We start from the raw sequence: 16,449 nt of genomic DNA, 5'->3' as shown, positions 1-16,449 counted from the left end.
ATCTAGCAGAAAAGAAAGAGTTATTTTAATCATTTAATGTATGTATATGATTATAACTCGTTTAAAATAAACCGCGAATGAATTATGATGCACAACATGAAAACAAACAAATCTACATATTTATAATGAGTGCTTATATTTATTATTATGGATATTTACTTGCTCTCAATATTTATGTACTCGTTTTAAATATTGCGCCCAATTAACAAATGTGTGATTGTTAATCGAATCATAAAAGCTTCATATTACATAAAATATATGTTTTAGAGTATAAAAATATATATTATGTACCTATATATTGTATTTTACATGCATATGTGTCGTGTATGCATATATGTAAAATTTAATTATCATAATTATCTGCTTGAATATTGCTCGATTAACTTCCTACACATTTTAATTTCTAATATTTTGCTAAGAAATATGTAAACATAGAATAAACAAGCGGTGCTATAGTAACAACAAACAAGCTTTTTATTTAATTTATAATCGAGTTTTACTAAAAAATTAGAATTCTAATAATCTTTGCAAAAATGTCGACAGCGTGTCGTTATTTTATCGAGACTCGTATAATCGATAGAATTCATATTTTTAACTTTTAAATTAATTAATTAATATAAATCGCGAGCCTATGGCAATAACGATAGTAAGATCATTTATTCCATATCTCGACTCGTACAACATCCTGCTGGGAAAGCCATCCAATCTAAATCCATTTTCCGGCATGGTCGACAAATTTCCGGCTATCGAGCACCCTTAATTGACGGAATATATCACTAGATCGAGACTCCACTATCATAGTGCCACGGCGACACATAATTTACGGAAATAACGTGAGTTATCCACCCATCCGTGTGGGCTACCACTACCGCAACAACTGTTCTTTCGAGTCATCTCAGATAGGGTCGGTAAATCTCTAGATTTATGTACCATCTCCCCAAAATCTTTTCGGAAATTTTTATAGGTGTCTCACACGCAGTAGGTATCGTAATTTCATAGAGAACAATAAAGAAATAGAAGATCTGATCAGATACAATAGCCGTGATAAATTCGCAAAGTGTTAAGAGTCACGCAGATCTATTTTTTCAAGTCAATTATAACTTTATGTTTATATTAACTCTCGAATGAACTCTTTCTCGACATTGAATTTTCTTAAAAATTTCATAAAATATTACAAATTTATATTATATAAGCGTTGAAGAGATAAATTATTTTAAAAAATTGAAGAAAATGGTATACGTACATATATTCGGAGACCCCGTTTTTAAATCGTATGACATGTACCGCAGTACGAATGTGCAGTTAATTCTATGTGCGATTAAAATTATAATTTAATCTGAAGGAATCACACATGCGCAACCTATTTGTGAGCGTGCGTAGCGTGAACATGGTGAGATCGTAACCATAAAATTCCGACCACTGACAGAAATTACAAAACGATGCAATGCCTTCGGTATAGTTTCTGCGCTTCTACCTCCACCGCGCGCTTAAATAATTCATACTCTCTCGTGTTGCTAGCATAATATTTCCCGAGCTTTCCGCGCCGCAACGTGCATGCTTGTACGGGACGACGGCGGGACGAAATGTGCCCGAAGCGTACATACATAAAAATGTACGAGAAAAATGTTGTCACTATCACTCACAGAGAATATCATTGTTTGTGCGTTAGTAGTTTCGCTTATCATATCGCTGGCATCTACATTATATGCGTAGAATTATTCTTTCAATCAGCTTATGGCATAGCCTGCAGTTATGAATAGTGAATTTATTAATCCGGGTTATTGAATTGTGTGCAGCTAAATATTTATCAGCACGCGTTTCTTAAACAATCTAAGGTTGCGTTCTATTAACCTGTGCAACATACATAATTGCGAATTGTTCGTGCCTCAAGAGTTCGTAAGCAGAGATTCCCCAGTAATGAGAAGAGCATGCTACACTTGAATCTTCCGAGCTTACTGCTCGCGCGACTACCTAAATGCAAATTCTTTATGAAAATCCGACGTGCCGCGAACGCCGGTAAAAAGCAACGATATTGCGAAGTCGCTTTACGTACACAGACTCGCGAACGCCGCGCCGCGGCTACGTTGCCTAAAGTGTTGGCAAGAAGGAACGTTTCCTTCCTCCGTGTAGGCAAGATTCCCGGGACAGGGTACGCTCGGCATACAAGCGCGTATTAATTAAGTTGGCTTCTAATTAATGCAGAACCCACTTCGACCGCGAAGGATCGCTTAGGATGGAACTTCCCTTTAAGCTGTAATTACATTTACGGTACACGTGTTGGTGTATATCCGTCGGCACCTCGTGCCACACAATATGAAGCCACCGTCCCCTCTCGTCGCTCGCACTTATCGCTCGCACCCTTGTCGCTGTCGTCGTCGTCGCCGTCGCCGTCGCCGTCGCCGTCGCCGTCGCCATCGTCGTCGTCATTGCGCCCTCCTCGACGCTACGTTTGTGCGGGTTGATATTTGTTCCGCAGCCGAGCTCAGTTTCGGTTGGAAGAGCGCGCGCGTAAGAATATTCATCGTGCATCCTGAAAATGGCATCCAGGGCATTTTACGCCGCGCCGCGAGTTGACGGCTCCGCGCGGCCGTCGTCTTCGAGAAGATTCTCCGACGAGCGCGCGTGCTCACCGGTGCGTTAAATAGATCATGCGAAAGGCATTCCGATTCGGTGGCGCGATAACGTCAACCTCGTCGTGCACGTACCAACGATCACGTCACTCACCATTTCTCCCTGTTAATGTCGTCGCTGGCGGATGATCGTCGCGGCGAAAGCGCGCGTAACGCTGGCGCCGGTATTTTCCGCCTAGTGATTTGCGTTTGTGATTTACTTCGAACTCGTGCAACGTTAGCTTTTCGTGTCCTTGCCGAGAACATTGGCTCTCTGCGACCGAGATACTTTCTTATTTTTGTTATTAAGGTGATATACTAACGAAGCTGACATTACCGTTAACCGTTAATCCAGCTAATATCGTCCGTGACCAAGTAACGTTTATGGCGGAATGAATATTGCGACGCCGTACGCGTACAAAAGAAATTAGTGAAATTGGATTATTAACCGCGTAAACGTGCGCGTTTAATTAGAGAAACGCAATTACATATGCTCTACTGACGTTTACCTCAATGCCAAACGTGTAGGCTGGTGATTGCAGGATCGTGAAATAAAAACAAAGATAACGTTTCAAATCTTTATTTTACGTGCCAAATTTGCATTACAATTGAAAATGTCAAGGTATATCTCTCAATGTATATTTAAATAAATATTTAAAAAGGGAATAATTAATTTATTAAAAATTATTTTGCCGAAATGTCCTATCGGATTTTCATTACATTATTATGACAAATGCTTGAGCAAATATCTTAAATAATCTTAGAATAAACGTGTTCTATATGGCTTTCTTAGTTATTATTTGAGAAAACAATGCTAGAGATAGAATAATAATATTTAAAAAGATGAAATTAATGTAAAGATATTTTGGCATCAAATTCGGAGAATTCAAACATGGAGATAAATTTAAATATTTAATCCGGTAACATTTACAAATGATCCCGTCTCTCGAGTAAATATCAACTGTTCTTTTTCGCGCCTTGAGTTTTTTTGGATGAAAAGACAAGCCTGCTAGTTACCATAGACACGTAATAGTATCGCGCGCGAAGGGACCTCGCAAAGGGCGTCATAATTGTCAGTGATAAAAATTCTTCTCTTTGCGCTTTTTTTCACGATCCACCCACGCAATGAAACACAATCTCTGACGGTGCGTACGTGCTAGGCAAAGAAAAAAAATGATACAAAGCTGAGAGAGAGAGAGGAGGGGAAGGAAGAAGAGGAGGAGGAGGAGGAGGAGGAAAACGGAGAGAAAAAGAGAGGAAAGGGGAAAGTGGTACAAAGAGGAAGAAACCATCGTTATTTACAGCTTCACTCGTACACCCCCGTGTGGGTAAATACCACTTCTTCCCAACCCTCGTATCTGCGACGCCATGCTCGTTTCGACATAAAAACTCTATCTCCCTTTGCAGCATCGCTATCGGCTTTCGTCGCTAGTTTTAAACTGGATTTTCGCGCCTCTGTCGCGCTTTTCTCTCTCTCTCTCTCTCTCTCTCTCGCTCTCTTTCTCTCTCCCTGTCCCCGGAATTCTTCTTTCGTTCGAACATCATCGACTTTCCGCTATAAAGCGCTTTGGAAACTCATTCCCGTTGATCTTGTTCCGCCGGGTACCCATGCAAAATTGCTATACGTGGTTCCGCATACGTACGTGACTACCATAGCAGAGTGACAATCACAGATAAACGCAGTTATCGGGGTCGTATAGTTAACGTTTTACAACACGCTGCCGAAACTGCTATTTTGGTTATAAAGTCGGCCAACTTGGTCTCTTTCGTCTTGCGATCCCAGCTGTCAGTAGGTCCGCGAGAATTACGTGTTAAATTTAAGCGAGATAAACGTATTTAATGATTTCCTTGACCGCTCTCGGTTTCGATCGATCTTTCAACTCCGGCACGTTTCCTCGAAACTCATTCTGTTTAAGCATTATGCGCTTCTCTTGTAAAGCTCTTTCCAAGCTCGTTTCAGTTGATCTTGTTGCGTCGGATACGTGACCGTGCATACCGTAGTTGGACGATAATCCGTCGAAGAAAAAGCTATATGCATAATCGCGCACGGCGAAAACATGGCGTTAGGAAAATGCAGGAAATTTGCGAGGGTTCGATAAATCGCGTGTATATAAGAAAGGCCAGGATTTTATCTCTGCGATAATCGAGAGGCCCGTGCCTATTCAAAAGCAAACGCCCGCCGAAAGAACCATTCGACATTGATTTCACGTCTCACACGCTCCTTTCACGACCCAGTTTCGCAGACTAGCGCACATACGTATTTTACGGCTGCGATATTACAACGATAATTGTTAAATCCCGCACGTACAGTTTTCTGCGCAACAGTGTAACGGGCGAGAGAAACGCCCCGAGGAAAATTCTTTGCCACGGTTACGTAATTACAGTGTTACAACGAACCAGATCAGAATCGTGGTTCGCGAAATTAGGTGCATACGAAAGGCAGAAAGGCTTTTTTCCGTTCCAAATACGTGCGCTCGAAAGTAGTTGGCTGTGTTACGCTATATTGCTACAGAAAATTGCTATTCGCTTGTGTATGTGATTATCTGGTCTTCTGGAAAAAAAAACTCGTAACCATAGTCATACGGGTATACGAGATGTCGTATCAAAACAGAGATCCGAGGAAACATGCGGAATACAGGATTCTCATTGGTCAGGGATTCAAATCGCAACGATATCGTGACAATTTCATGATGCGACGTGCTCGTTTAATAAACGCGCGCGCGAGTTTTTCCTCGAATATATGTAGATGCGTATATTACAGGATTATTTTAAAAAGGTATATATAATTTAATGATGGTTATAATATAAAAACCGAACCCTTTTTATATTAAACATTTTTTCAGCAAAATGAAAATAAATGTTTACTGTGACACAGTAGCTGGTATATTATATTAAATTATATATAATACAATACAATACATTCCTAAATTTAAACTGGATTTTTTTAGATTCAATTTTGGTTTAATCAAAGTAAATTTTGCAACATTTAGGTAATTTATATTTTAAAAAAGCAGTGATATCACATTATATAATTAAGTTCAACTTTTTATGAAATAAATACGCGTTTGTCTATTATCTCGTATATCTCGTATTTTATAGAAATATTCTGATTTTAACAAAATTTAGTTAAATAATTGTTGGCGAAAAAATGTATTAAATTACGTAACTAATGCACATTCATTATCGTTTGCAAAGAAAAATCATAATTTCGTCTCGCCTTTTGCGATGTGATCTGATTAACGGTACCTACCAAGTAATTGTGTCGGTAATTAGCGCCCTAAAGTGAGCACTTTCATTTATCAAATCTCGCTGTCAGCGATAGATCATCGATAATAGAAAATGTAATAAATCACGCATAAAAATTCCACGAGCCAAATTATTTTTATCGTTTATCTGCAATTGCCAATTGTTTGAGATATATAGTTTCTGTTAACGACTGCATAACTTTTTTTCGATTATATTTTTTTAAATAGATTATGAGAATCTTTTCTTACAGTAAAATTTAGGAATTTGGAAGAGCTTTCAAATACAATTACCTTGAGAACTGTTAATTCCAATCTTTGATCGTAAATAATTTTCAAAACTTTCGATCAGTTTTATTTTAGATTCTACTTTAGATTTTACCGTAGGTTTTATTTAAAACATTTTAATTTAGGATTTAATTATACGAACAATTACGAATTTTTAGAATTCAAATTTTGAAATATGAAAAATTTTTCTTCTAAATTTCAGAATTTTATCAGTATTTCACTACGCAGTTTTTATGTCGTTTATAAGAGATTATAAACAACCATATTAATGAGAATAAAATTGCGTTCGAAATACTGGGGCGCATTAAGTGTTCTTTGTATCCACGGTGATTTATCGTTGAAAGATGTCGATACCAAGGACGAGTTTCTTTTCGCCTCACAGGACAGGAAGGAAAAGTTTAGTATTCGTACGAGACGCTTATGTACGTCTCCGCTTCTGTGTGACGGAATTTAATTCTCCAAAGTGCTGAGGCTGTCGTGATCGATTGCGTGAGCTCGCGCTACTTCTAAACTGCTTCTTACTTTTGATAGTCCTCCCGAATAAAAAAAAACAATTGTTTGATATAGCTTGATACATATATACGATATTTGCACATATTGAGGCAAATTGGGAATAGATTGACAGCCGTCTCGATAATCAAATTAAATTAACACATACATACTACGCATGTTTTTATGAATAATATTCGATCAATGAGTTGAAGAAAAATAGAAGAATAGAAGAATAGATACATATATATATATATATATATATATATATATGTATGTATATATATATATATATATATATATATATATACTTATATACATATGTGTACATATGTATATGCATCCTTCATTATGTATGAAAGCTGTTGTTATTTAATCCTTCTCGAGTGAAGCTAATATTATATATATATATATATATTAGTTCATAACGAATGTGTAGTCACGTATAAAGGTTTCTGATTGCATTAAAATGTTAATTAATGGATAACGATGTAGGTGTGATTTCTCATTTTATCTGTCACATTAATGAAATTTTAATAATTTTACATCATATGAAGATCAGATATCTGATCAATATCACATATCAAACTATGACATCACAGATGAGATATCACAAGAAAGTAATAATTATCAATGAGCCTGCAAAATATCTTTTTATTTTAGATGAGAATCTTTTATGAATAATTCCTGTTACATGTTTATTTTAATTTTTTTGTTACGCTAACTTCTTCATTTAAATTTTTGCCAACAAATACGTTTGTAAAGTTCGACAATCTATACAATATTTTTAAATTATTTTGTAGAATTAACATCACCAACATAATGCAAATGATAAAATTTGTACAGCAGTTGCATATTAAGATATATAACATGGATTTTGGCAATCATATCGTGGAGCGATATACACACATACGCGGATATGTGCGGTAGCAAACCGAATTATTGGAATCGACAAGGGACCTCCGTCGATTGGATTTTGCTATCCGCATCGCCATATTTGCTTTTTATTTACGCCTCCGCTTCGTAATCGTTGCGGTATGATATTTTCTGATATCTTTGTGTGCTTTTTAATGGAAATTTCTCTTGAAAACTTTGCACTGTAGGAGTGTGTTATAGTCGCGTTAATTTTAACTTTAATTTCTGCGTCCGCTTTAATTTATATCACAGCTTACTAATTATCATTATTCGTCTAAAAAGCTCTCTGTGTCGCTTCTCCCTCCGTCTCTTTCTTTCTCTCGAAGTAAGTTGACTACAATAAACGTAATCGAACATAAACTTGAATAAAACCGTGCTTCATTAACGCGGTAAATTCTGAAGGATATTATACGCTAATGGCATACAATCCTTTCTATTCCCATTCTGCCTTAATTGGCCTATTTTTCAGCGGTGGAGTCGAGCATCCTCGAGAGCCTCGACAAGAATTTCTGCGGAAAAGAGAGAGAATGAACGGGGAGAGAAAATGCTAAGAGGACGCGCGCGGCGGTGAATTTTGCATATACTTGTAGTTTCGGAGTGGTTAACGATTCCCGAGAGTCGCCGATGCGAGCCGCTGCGGTACGAGTGACGAGATGAATCTACGTAATTGCTGGATCAGAATCATATGCGGTCGATCCCCACGTAAATTAATATGCTTCGTATGGCCGACGATTTAGTGACGTGTGCACGAGCACGACGGGTCGACGTAGAGTGTTTAATAGTTCGCATAATTAAACTCCTAGCAAATTCGTATTTAATTTCAGGTATTAACCGTACCTGCAACGTATGTCACGTATAGTTTACGCTTACAATATCTGTCAGTCTGAAAATTACAGTTTAAAGTGAGTTCCGAACTTTCGGCAAGGTATGATATAATATTCGTTTTAGATTAAACGATAACTTTGGCTTCGAACACAAACCATTCAGGAGTAATACGTCATTTTCATTTACTAAATAATTACTAAATGTTTGCATTATTTTATAATGCTTCACACAAGTGTAGCATCTCTATATGTAGCGTTATCTATATTATTTTTAATCTTTTAACATATCGTAAGAGTATTTTAATATTTAAAAAATTTTTTTATCACGTAAATTTGCATTTGAATATAATTATTTAAATTACAAATTACGCGTAATGCCAAACTGGCTAATAAATAAACTTGCTGCCTCTTGCTGCTGTTAACAAGAAAGATATGTGTGCGTAGTGTCTCCAAGTTTATCGCGTGCTTTAACTTATTGACTCTCAGTTTGAAAGGACTTACAGCATTACAGTTTCAGCAAATACATATTTGTTCTTGTCTAAGGATGATAGGTAGGATTCACATTGAGAGATATCTCTCGCAATTGCCTTATCTTTCGCACGCTTATTCGCTAACTCGGCAGCTCACGCTTTTAGCTCGGATGACCTGTACACAAATCCCGAAAATCGAATTTCGTGGGTTCTTCCATGTCAGGTATCTCCGTCTGTAGTAGATAGATACTACGGAGCGAATTTGTGAAAATCAGATTTCGTGGGTCAAGTGCGATTCTACAGCGTCGCTTGTTCGTTCATCTCAGTGCGTTAGCCACGATGAATTCGCCGCAATTATCTTATTGCTGACTTTGATAAATTGATCATTTCTTGCATCTCATCGAAATTACTAAGTTAGCGTAGAATTCGAAAATGCCAAAAGTAAGCGATAAGTGCTATTTCTTGTTCGCGCGTGTAAAATAGAGATTCGAAATCCTATTAATCTTTTTTCGTTGTAAGAATTACAAACAGGAGGTAACTTTGACGTTACTTTTGAGAGAAATTATTTTCGAAAAAATCAAGATTACTTGAATTCGTTAATAAACAATAGAGATACAGATTCGAAAAGAAGATTTCAAAGTTTAAAAACATATTCTTTCACTGATATTTAAAGTACAATATTTGCAAATAATGTGTTTTTTGAACAACAGCTTCAGTAGACTTTTACTTTTTTACGGAAGGAAATTTGCCGAGAGTTTATACGTTCGCATACAATTTTCGGAAATAGCACGGAAATAAGGATGTTCAGTATAATACGATCGTACGAGCTTTTTGTAAGTGCGGGTTGCAATTTAACTCGTATGAATCCGTCGCCTGATAGGATGGGGGAGGGGAGGGGGAGGATGCAATGAGCACTACATATAAAACATTCGTGGACAAAAAGTATTCCGCGTCAGCCGGTCGTACATAAGCGCTCACACAATGACCTGCAAGAGTGCAGTCGTTATTTTAGCGTGTCACACGTATTTTATGATACCGCGTCGTATACACGCGGACTATGCAACAAATAATATCCGCGGAGAGAAATATGATAACGCGGGAGAACTGCATCTTTTTAACCCTTCGCACTTCGCATTGTACGAAGGTTTAGAAAAGATGCGGCCCTTCTTTTTCCAAAGAGACACGCATATTTCTCTTGAAACTGCGATTACAAGGAATACATCTCTACGATGTAGAACCGGAAAGGTTCTAGTTTACATTGCTAATTTGAAACGAATTGTGCTATGAAAATATTTTCTTACGGGAACGTCTGAGTTCGGACGAAATCAATGTACGTAATATTCGAAATGTGAAGTTCTTACGGGCACTACGTCGAGAATATAGAAAGGAATAAATCGACTTGTAACAAAGTAAAGATTGATTACGTTTCAAATTAACAGCTTTTAACTTGAAAACTCGCGGAATACTCGGTTACGATCCCGGTGTGTGATACGTGAGAAGAAATTTTACGAAATTCTTCATCTTCTCTCAATTAACTGCATTCCGAAATTCTAGCGGAACTGCCCTTCGTGCTTCGCGGAAACTTTCCCGGGTAAAATTGCAAACATATAACGAATATATAAATTACACAAACAAGAAGTCACGAAACTTTGCTCTTATCGCAACCTTTGATCCGCCACGCGCATTGAGTCTTGAACGAAGGGGCCGAAAAGTGGGCCAACGATCTATATTAAACTGTTGGGATCAGCCGTCGTATAGTCTACTGCAGGCTGTGGATTTTGAGGAATAAATTTTCGTGACGCTTCTTAAGAAGTATTGTGTGGACGAAGTTTGTACTTGGCGGAGTTCTTATTCCTGAATAATGGCTTTGTGAAGTCAGTCGCATTACGTCCAATTTCCAAGGAATAATTTTAAGTTCTTGATCCATATTTCCGTTATGCATTTTTAAAGCAGATAAAATATACAATACTTTTCATGAACATCGTTGACGTTCATATCATAAATATTTTTATGTATTAGGTAAAGTTTATATGACATCTGTCATACTAATTTCAGAAAATATAAGATTTAAGAGGGCTTTTAAAATGTTGTAACTCGGAGTATCGAAACATTCGAAATTTTCGATTCTTGTCTCATCTATCATGTTTCTACCGTTATACGTCAAACTATAACTTTGAAGTACAAAGTTGCATGAAAACTCTGTGTCCTTGCATATCGTGCAAATCGATGTACCTACATTTCGCGCTACATCTACATCAAATCAAACTTACGCGTGGAGTTTTTAAAGAGAAACAACGATAAAAGCGAAATTACACGGAAGTTAAAATATCGTAATTAGCCGACGCGGATATTATAACGAAGAATATTAGACAGGTTAAATTCAACGTTTCGAGCAGTTGGTATTTTCTTCGACCATGTTAAATTACCCATTCGTCATTTACATATCTGTCTGTATATATATCTCCCAAATGTATAATAATGTTGTAATTAGAGCTACACGTAATTTCTCCAGAGTTTTATCACTTTTACCGTTTTATTTTGTTGCTATAAAATATGGACAGTGTGCGAAATTTTTTGAATTTATTATACACGGTTTTTTACAATTTCCGGATTAATTTATTTTTTGCTCATTTTTTGTCTCGAAAATACATCAAGGACATTTCAAATTTGTAAAATCAAAATTGTAAAAATAAAAGTTTTATTAGTCAATTTAAAGGTAAAACGAGCTGTGAAAGTGATTAACAATCGTACTTTATATCAACATCAAATATATTCTAATTAAATTTAATACCAGATAATAATTTTATAATTAAAGATGCGAATAACAATTAATCTAAATTACATTTGTAATATTCAATTGGAATCATACAAATCTAAAACGCGCTTTTTATTAAAAATTAATTTAAGTGTCCAGTCTTCCTATAACGTAGTTCAATTTAACTTCTTGATTACACAGATCGTAGTTTCCTGTACCGGGTGCCACTTTACATATTGACTAAAACTTTCTATCGTGTGGTTGTACGTTTCGCTAGCGTTAAAAGTCACTATATAATACGCATTAAGATGTGGTCGTTTCCGGCTGAAATTACGTCGGGGATTTGTGCCCTTTGGAGGAAGTTCGATGAAGCGCGAAGTTACATCCGCAGCTAGTTTTGCAGGGTAGATCGAGAGGGTACGATAACAACCCTTTGCCCAACAGCCAAGCAGCAAGGAAATGTGCACGAGAGACTTTTAAGCGAGAAATTTAACCATTTTGCGGTGAACTAACCAAATTTGTGTGACTGAAACGAAGTAGATAGTAACTGCTCGTGGACTTGTGTTTAACGTTCTAACTTCATCTTTACGACATTAAATACTTTTTTATCGTACTTCGAATACACGATACATGCTAAAGTTTTTATATTTCTTGCGAAATTATCATTGACATGATAATTTTATATCTTTGTCAGACATAACTCATGTAGAAATTATATCATCTCTTTTTCTTTTTTTTATTCTTCGTATTGACAGAAATTTATTACGATAGAAGTGATTATTCTTTATACTACAGAAACATAGTTATTTTTTAAACAATAACATTCCATGTACATATTTGTATTAGCGGTAAAAGAGGAAAAGTTGCACGAACTTATAAATTATAATATATTATATATGGTAATAATTTTTTATGAATAGATTATTTTCTTGATACGTTATATCCGCTTTTATTAATAATACATTATTGCAACCATAAACTGTCGACAAAAGAATAAGTCCAATCTCTGAGCATTTAATATAATATTTGAAATTCAAATGTGCACCTTAATTTATATTTAATTTATATTTAATTTTTAAAAATATTTTAAAATTATTTTATCACTTTGTATATAAAAAAAAAACTGTCAAAGCATCTCTCTCGCTCTGCACGAATGAAATTTCCAACGAAATAGTATCCCTGTCAGATGGGGACTTTATGTTATGGAACAAAATCGCTCGTTGTAATGGCTTCCTCACGTTAAAAATTACCTCCTGTCACGCATTTAGCGGCGACTTTCATCAAGTGAAATTGTGCTTGACGACTTTTGCCGGGGTTGGAAACCCGTTGAGGCGTAAAGTCGCATCCCGAGCTACTTTGCCAAGCAGATCGAAAGGTTGTGATATCACTGAGAGTTCTTAGCGAGAAACTTTGTGGAATTTGCTGTAAAACTTAACGCAACGCAATTAATTAAGAGCTGCGTCCATCGTCTCATAACGAAGAGATTTGCATAAATAGGTACAAAAAAGAACTCGAAAAATTTAAGTAGATGCATGTAAGATGCAAAAAAAAGTATAGCTAAAGACTGCTTATTAAGGAAATATACAGGTTATCCTACTTTTGTTGAATTACTTTTCAGCGGAAATTCTTTCTAAAAATACTTTAGGTTGTTAGCAACCGAGGAAAGGAGAAAGAACTTAGACTAAATCAGATAAAGAGAGATATAGGATAAAATGCAATCGCCCTCGTAAAATGTGTTTGCACAGATAGATAGCTGACAACGGTTTTACAAATCTCGAGATGAAACTGTTCGCCTGCGATATTACGTCAAGATGCGAAGTTATTACGCGGCGCGCACGGAGCGATCGGAATTACTGTCGTAAATCGTAGTCCTTGAAATTCGATGGCGCGAGAAAGCGCTTCCGCGAGCGTTTCGCCGCTCGGAGATGGACGAGAGACGACGACAAAGAGCCGACGAAGACGTTCTCTCTACGAAACGATCGATGAGAGAGCAGAGGGAGGCGTATCTCGCGGAGAACAGGTTCTTCGAGCCGCGAGAATCGAATTAAGCTTTTGACCGAGCGGCTTGTACAACCTCGTAACAGTCACAAATTTCACCAAACTATCGCCTGCTGCAAAGTTGTGGATCGTGTTAGTTGGGATGTGAGATTGTATTAGAAGTTGTTACATAACACATCTTATAGGTATTCGGTAAAACAAGTCTATTCTTACGTTTTTATATTTACGAACACTGGACGGATGTATATTATTTTTATAATAATATATATTATATTATAAAATATATACATATTAATATTATGTACATAATGTGTATAATGTACATCATATTATGATATCAATAGAATTTTTTTTAATTTGATATAAAAAATGATTTGCTAATCATCTCCGTTAGTATATAATTTTTTTAAATATTTGATCTCGGCTTGCGGTAGATATTTCAATTTTTTTTAACTTTTCCTGATATAAAATATAATATGTTGATTTTTTATTATTTATTCAATATCAAAGATATTTTTAAACAAGTATAGATAAACATTTTGTTGCGAGAGAGGAAATAGAGTTCACGTAGCTATAAAAACGTACCCCTTTATATCTTCCGCACACATAATAAATTTTTCTTTGAGAATTTATATTGTTTCGCGTGCTGCAGAGTTACGTTAAAGTTACGAATGTGCCCAGTGTTAGACGAGCTGTCCCACATTTTTACGTTACTCGTATTACGTTCCGCATTACACTATTGTTTCGAGCTTTATAAAATAGTAATTATTTTGTCATAAATTTTGCTGAAATTTATCTGTACGTGTAAAAAGAATAATCTGGACGCGCGAATCAAAATTATACCAGGCGAGCACGTATCTCGTACTCGCACGTAATGTTACAAATTAGCCTGAAGTTCCAGCTTCCATAAATTCTCGCCGGAATCCTACGCGTTAGTCGCAAGTTACGGCGCATTAAGAGTCGTTACGTAATACGAATCGAGATATAGCTCGTGCACCGTAAGACGACCGAAATTACGTTTGGGACTCTCGGTGCACGGTGAAAGCTCGGTGAGACGTAAAGTTACACCCGCCCGAGCGCTCGCAATCGTCGGATAGAAGGCTTTGATCCCGAATAAAGTGCCGGCGGGTGAGATAGAGGAAGTTGCAGATAGAGAAAGGGCGCGCTTTCTTTCTCTAGGGTGAAAGTCGATACGAGTCACCTCGACGCCGACCGCCGACGACGGGCGTCGGAAAGTCGACCGGATTCCTCCCTGCGTTTGACTGTCGCCGCCGTTATATTTGCCGAGGTATTTGGAACGACGAATGATCGAGCTATTTCAGTTGCAATCTTGGGAAACTGCGCGAAGTTACGCGTTAAATCAATAGCGTGGAACGAAACGATGCGGCGACGTCTTTCGACGCTTTGAAGTTCAAGATTCCGCGTTCCGAACTTCAGTGACCGATTACGCGCACAGTTCTTGCGGGATTTCCGGTGCAATATTGCGCGTTAAATGCAACGTGCATTGAAGAAGACATTTCAAATCTGTGCAACGCGAGGGAAATTAACTTACGACGAAAACATATTTCATAAAGATTTATTCGTTTCCCAATATCGCAGTCTCTCTCTCTCTCTCTCTCTCTCTCTCTCTCTCTCCCTCTCTCAAAAGAAATAACAAATAAACAGAAGAAAAAAAAATTTATCGGTCTAGTTAAAACGTCATTCAATTCAAGCTCCGCTTTTTGGTAATGGCATCAACTATCACGTTATGGAATACCGAGACACGTTTATATCCGTTTACAGCATTACGAGATAACTGAAAGATAAAAAAGCAAACTCGCGTCAACAAGCGTTTAATTCTGCCGTGTAATGGAATCTTTGATTCAAGGTTGGTCGACGAGAGTGTCGGGAATGTTTAACCGCAGCAACCGAGACCGTGGCTAATGAAAGCGACGTTTGATCATCGACCACGAAGTAATCGACTTACCGTGACTGACTCTGCCTCCCCCCCTGCCAGCCGGCTTCTCCTTGCGCGACATTCCTGTATCGGTCTCTTGCCTCTCCTGCTTCCGTTCCCATGTTAATTAACGAAACACTCGCGATGACCACTTTCCGAAATCAACGTATTCCAATTTATATTTTGACATCCCTGATGTATGCAATCGACAGGCCTTTCCGCTCTGATGCGCTCCTGCTCTTCCGCAAATGAAATTTCGTACACCTCGTAATCGAACGAAAAGAAATACCATGACTTTTGGAGCGTTGCCTTATTTTTATTTTCTTTGCTTAGCATCTCTCTCGTAAATCCGATAACTCAAAAAGATCGTAAAACGAGGAATAGGAAATGAAATCGTGTTTCAACTGCCGAAGCCAATTCGTAGACTATTCTTCCCGCGCGAAAAATCGTGTTACACGTGAGTTTTATAGCTTATCGCGTAAAATAAAATTGTTTAATCACAAATGTCCATTGTCTTCTTTTCCGAAATGTTTTTATTAAGTGCATCCCAATCGACATCGCAATTATTTCAACGAAAATACACGAAAAGTAATTAAGGTATTTGCGTGACTTTTCTTCTGTATCTTCGTCGCGACACGAACTCACGCACCGAATTCCGCTCGCGAATTCCGAGCGGCTGCTCTCCGGTTGCGGGTCTGAGAAATGAAGAGAGTCGCCACTTCATTCCCGTCGAAGCACGGGGGTCGAAGTCCCGCGTCAGACTGCAGGGTGTCACCCTTGTTCGTACCCTCGAACCTCCGCGATTTCCACCCTACTGCCGTCATTCCGCGAGTTGTACGCATGCCCGCAGGAAATCCACCCTCGCCGTATCTCGGTGTTGCCTTATATATATGTAGATATATATGTGTGTGTGTGTGTGTGTG

The 16,449-nt window shown here is 37.4% G+C and overlaps 1 protein-coding gene across 1 annotated transcript in view; it reads left to right on the top strand.

Annotated features, from left to right (window-relative positions):
* Positions 1-16,449, top strand: part of LOC105459482 (phytanoyl-CoA dioxygenase-like) — a 121,307-nt gene that overhangs the window by 38,443 nt on the left and 66,415 nt on the right.

Source organism: Wasmannia auropunctata, unplaced genomic scaffold (assembly GCF_000956235.1).
Source record: "Wasmannia auropunctata unplaced genomic scaffold, wasmannia.A_1.0 LD334186.1, whole genome shotgun sequence".
NCBI classification, from domain to species: Eukaryota; Metazoa; Arthropoda; class Insecta; order Hymenoptera; family Formicidae; genus Wasmannia; species Wasmannia auropunctata.
The sequence above is the reverse complement of the archived record's forward strand: the minus strand, read 5'-3'. Positions and strand labels throughout refer to the sequence as shown.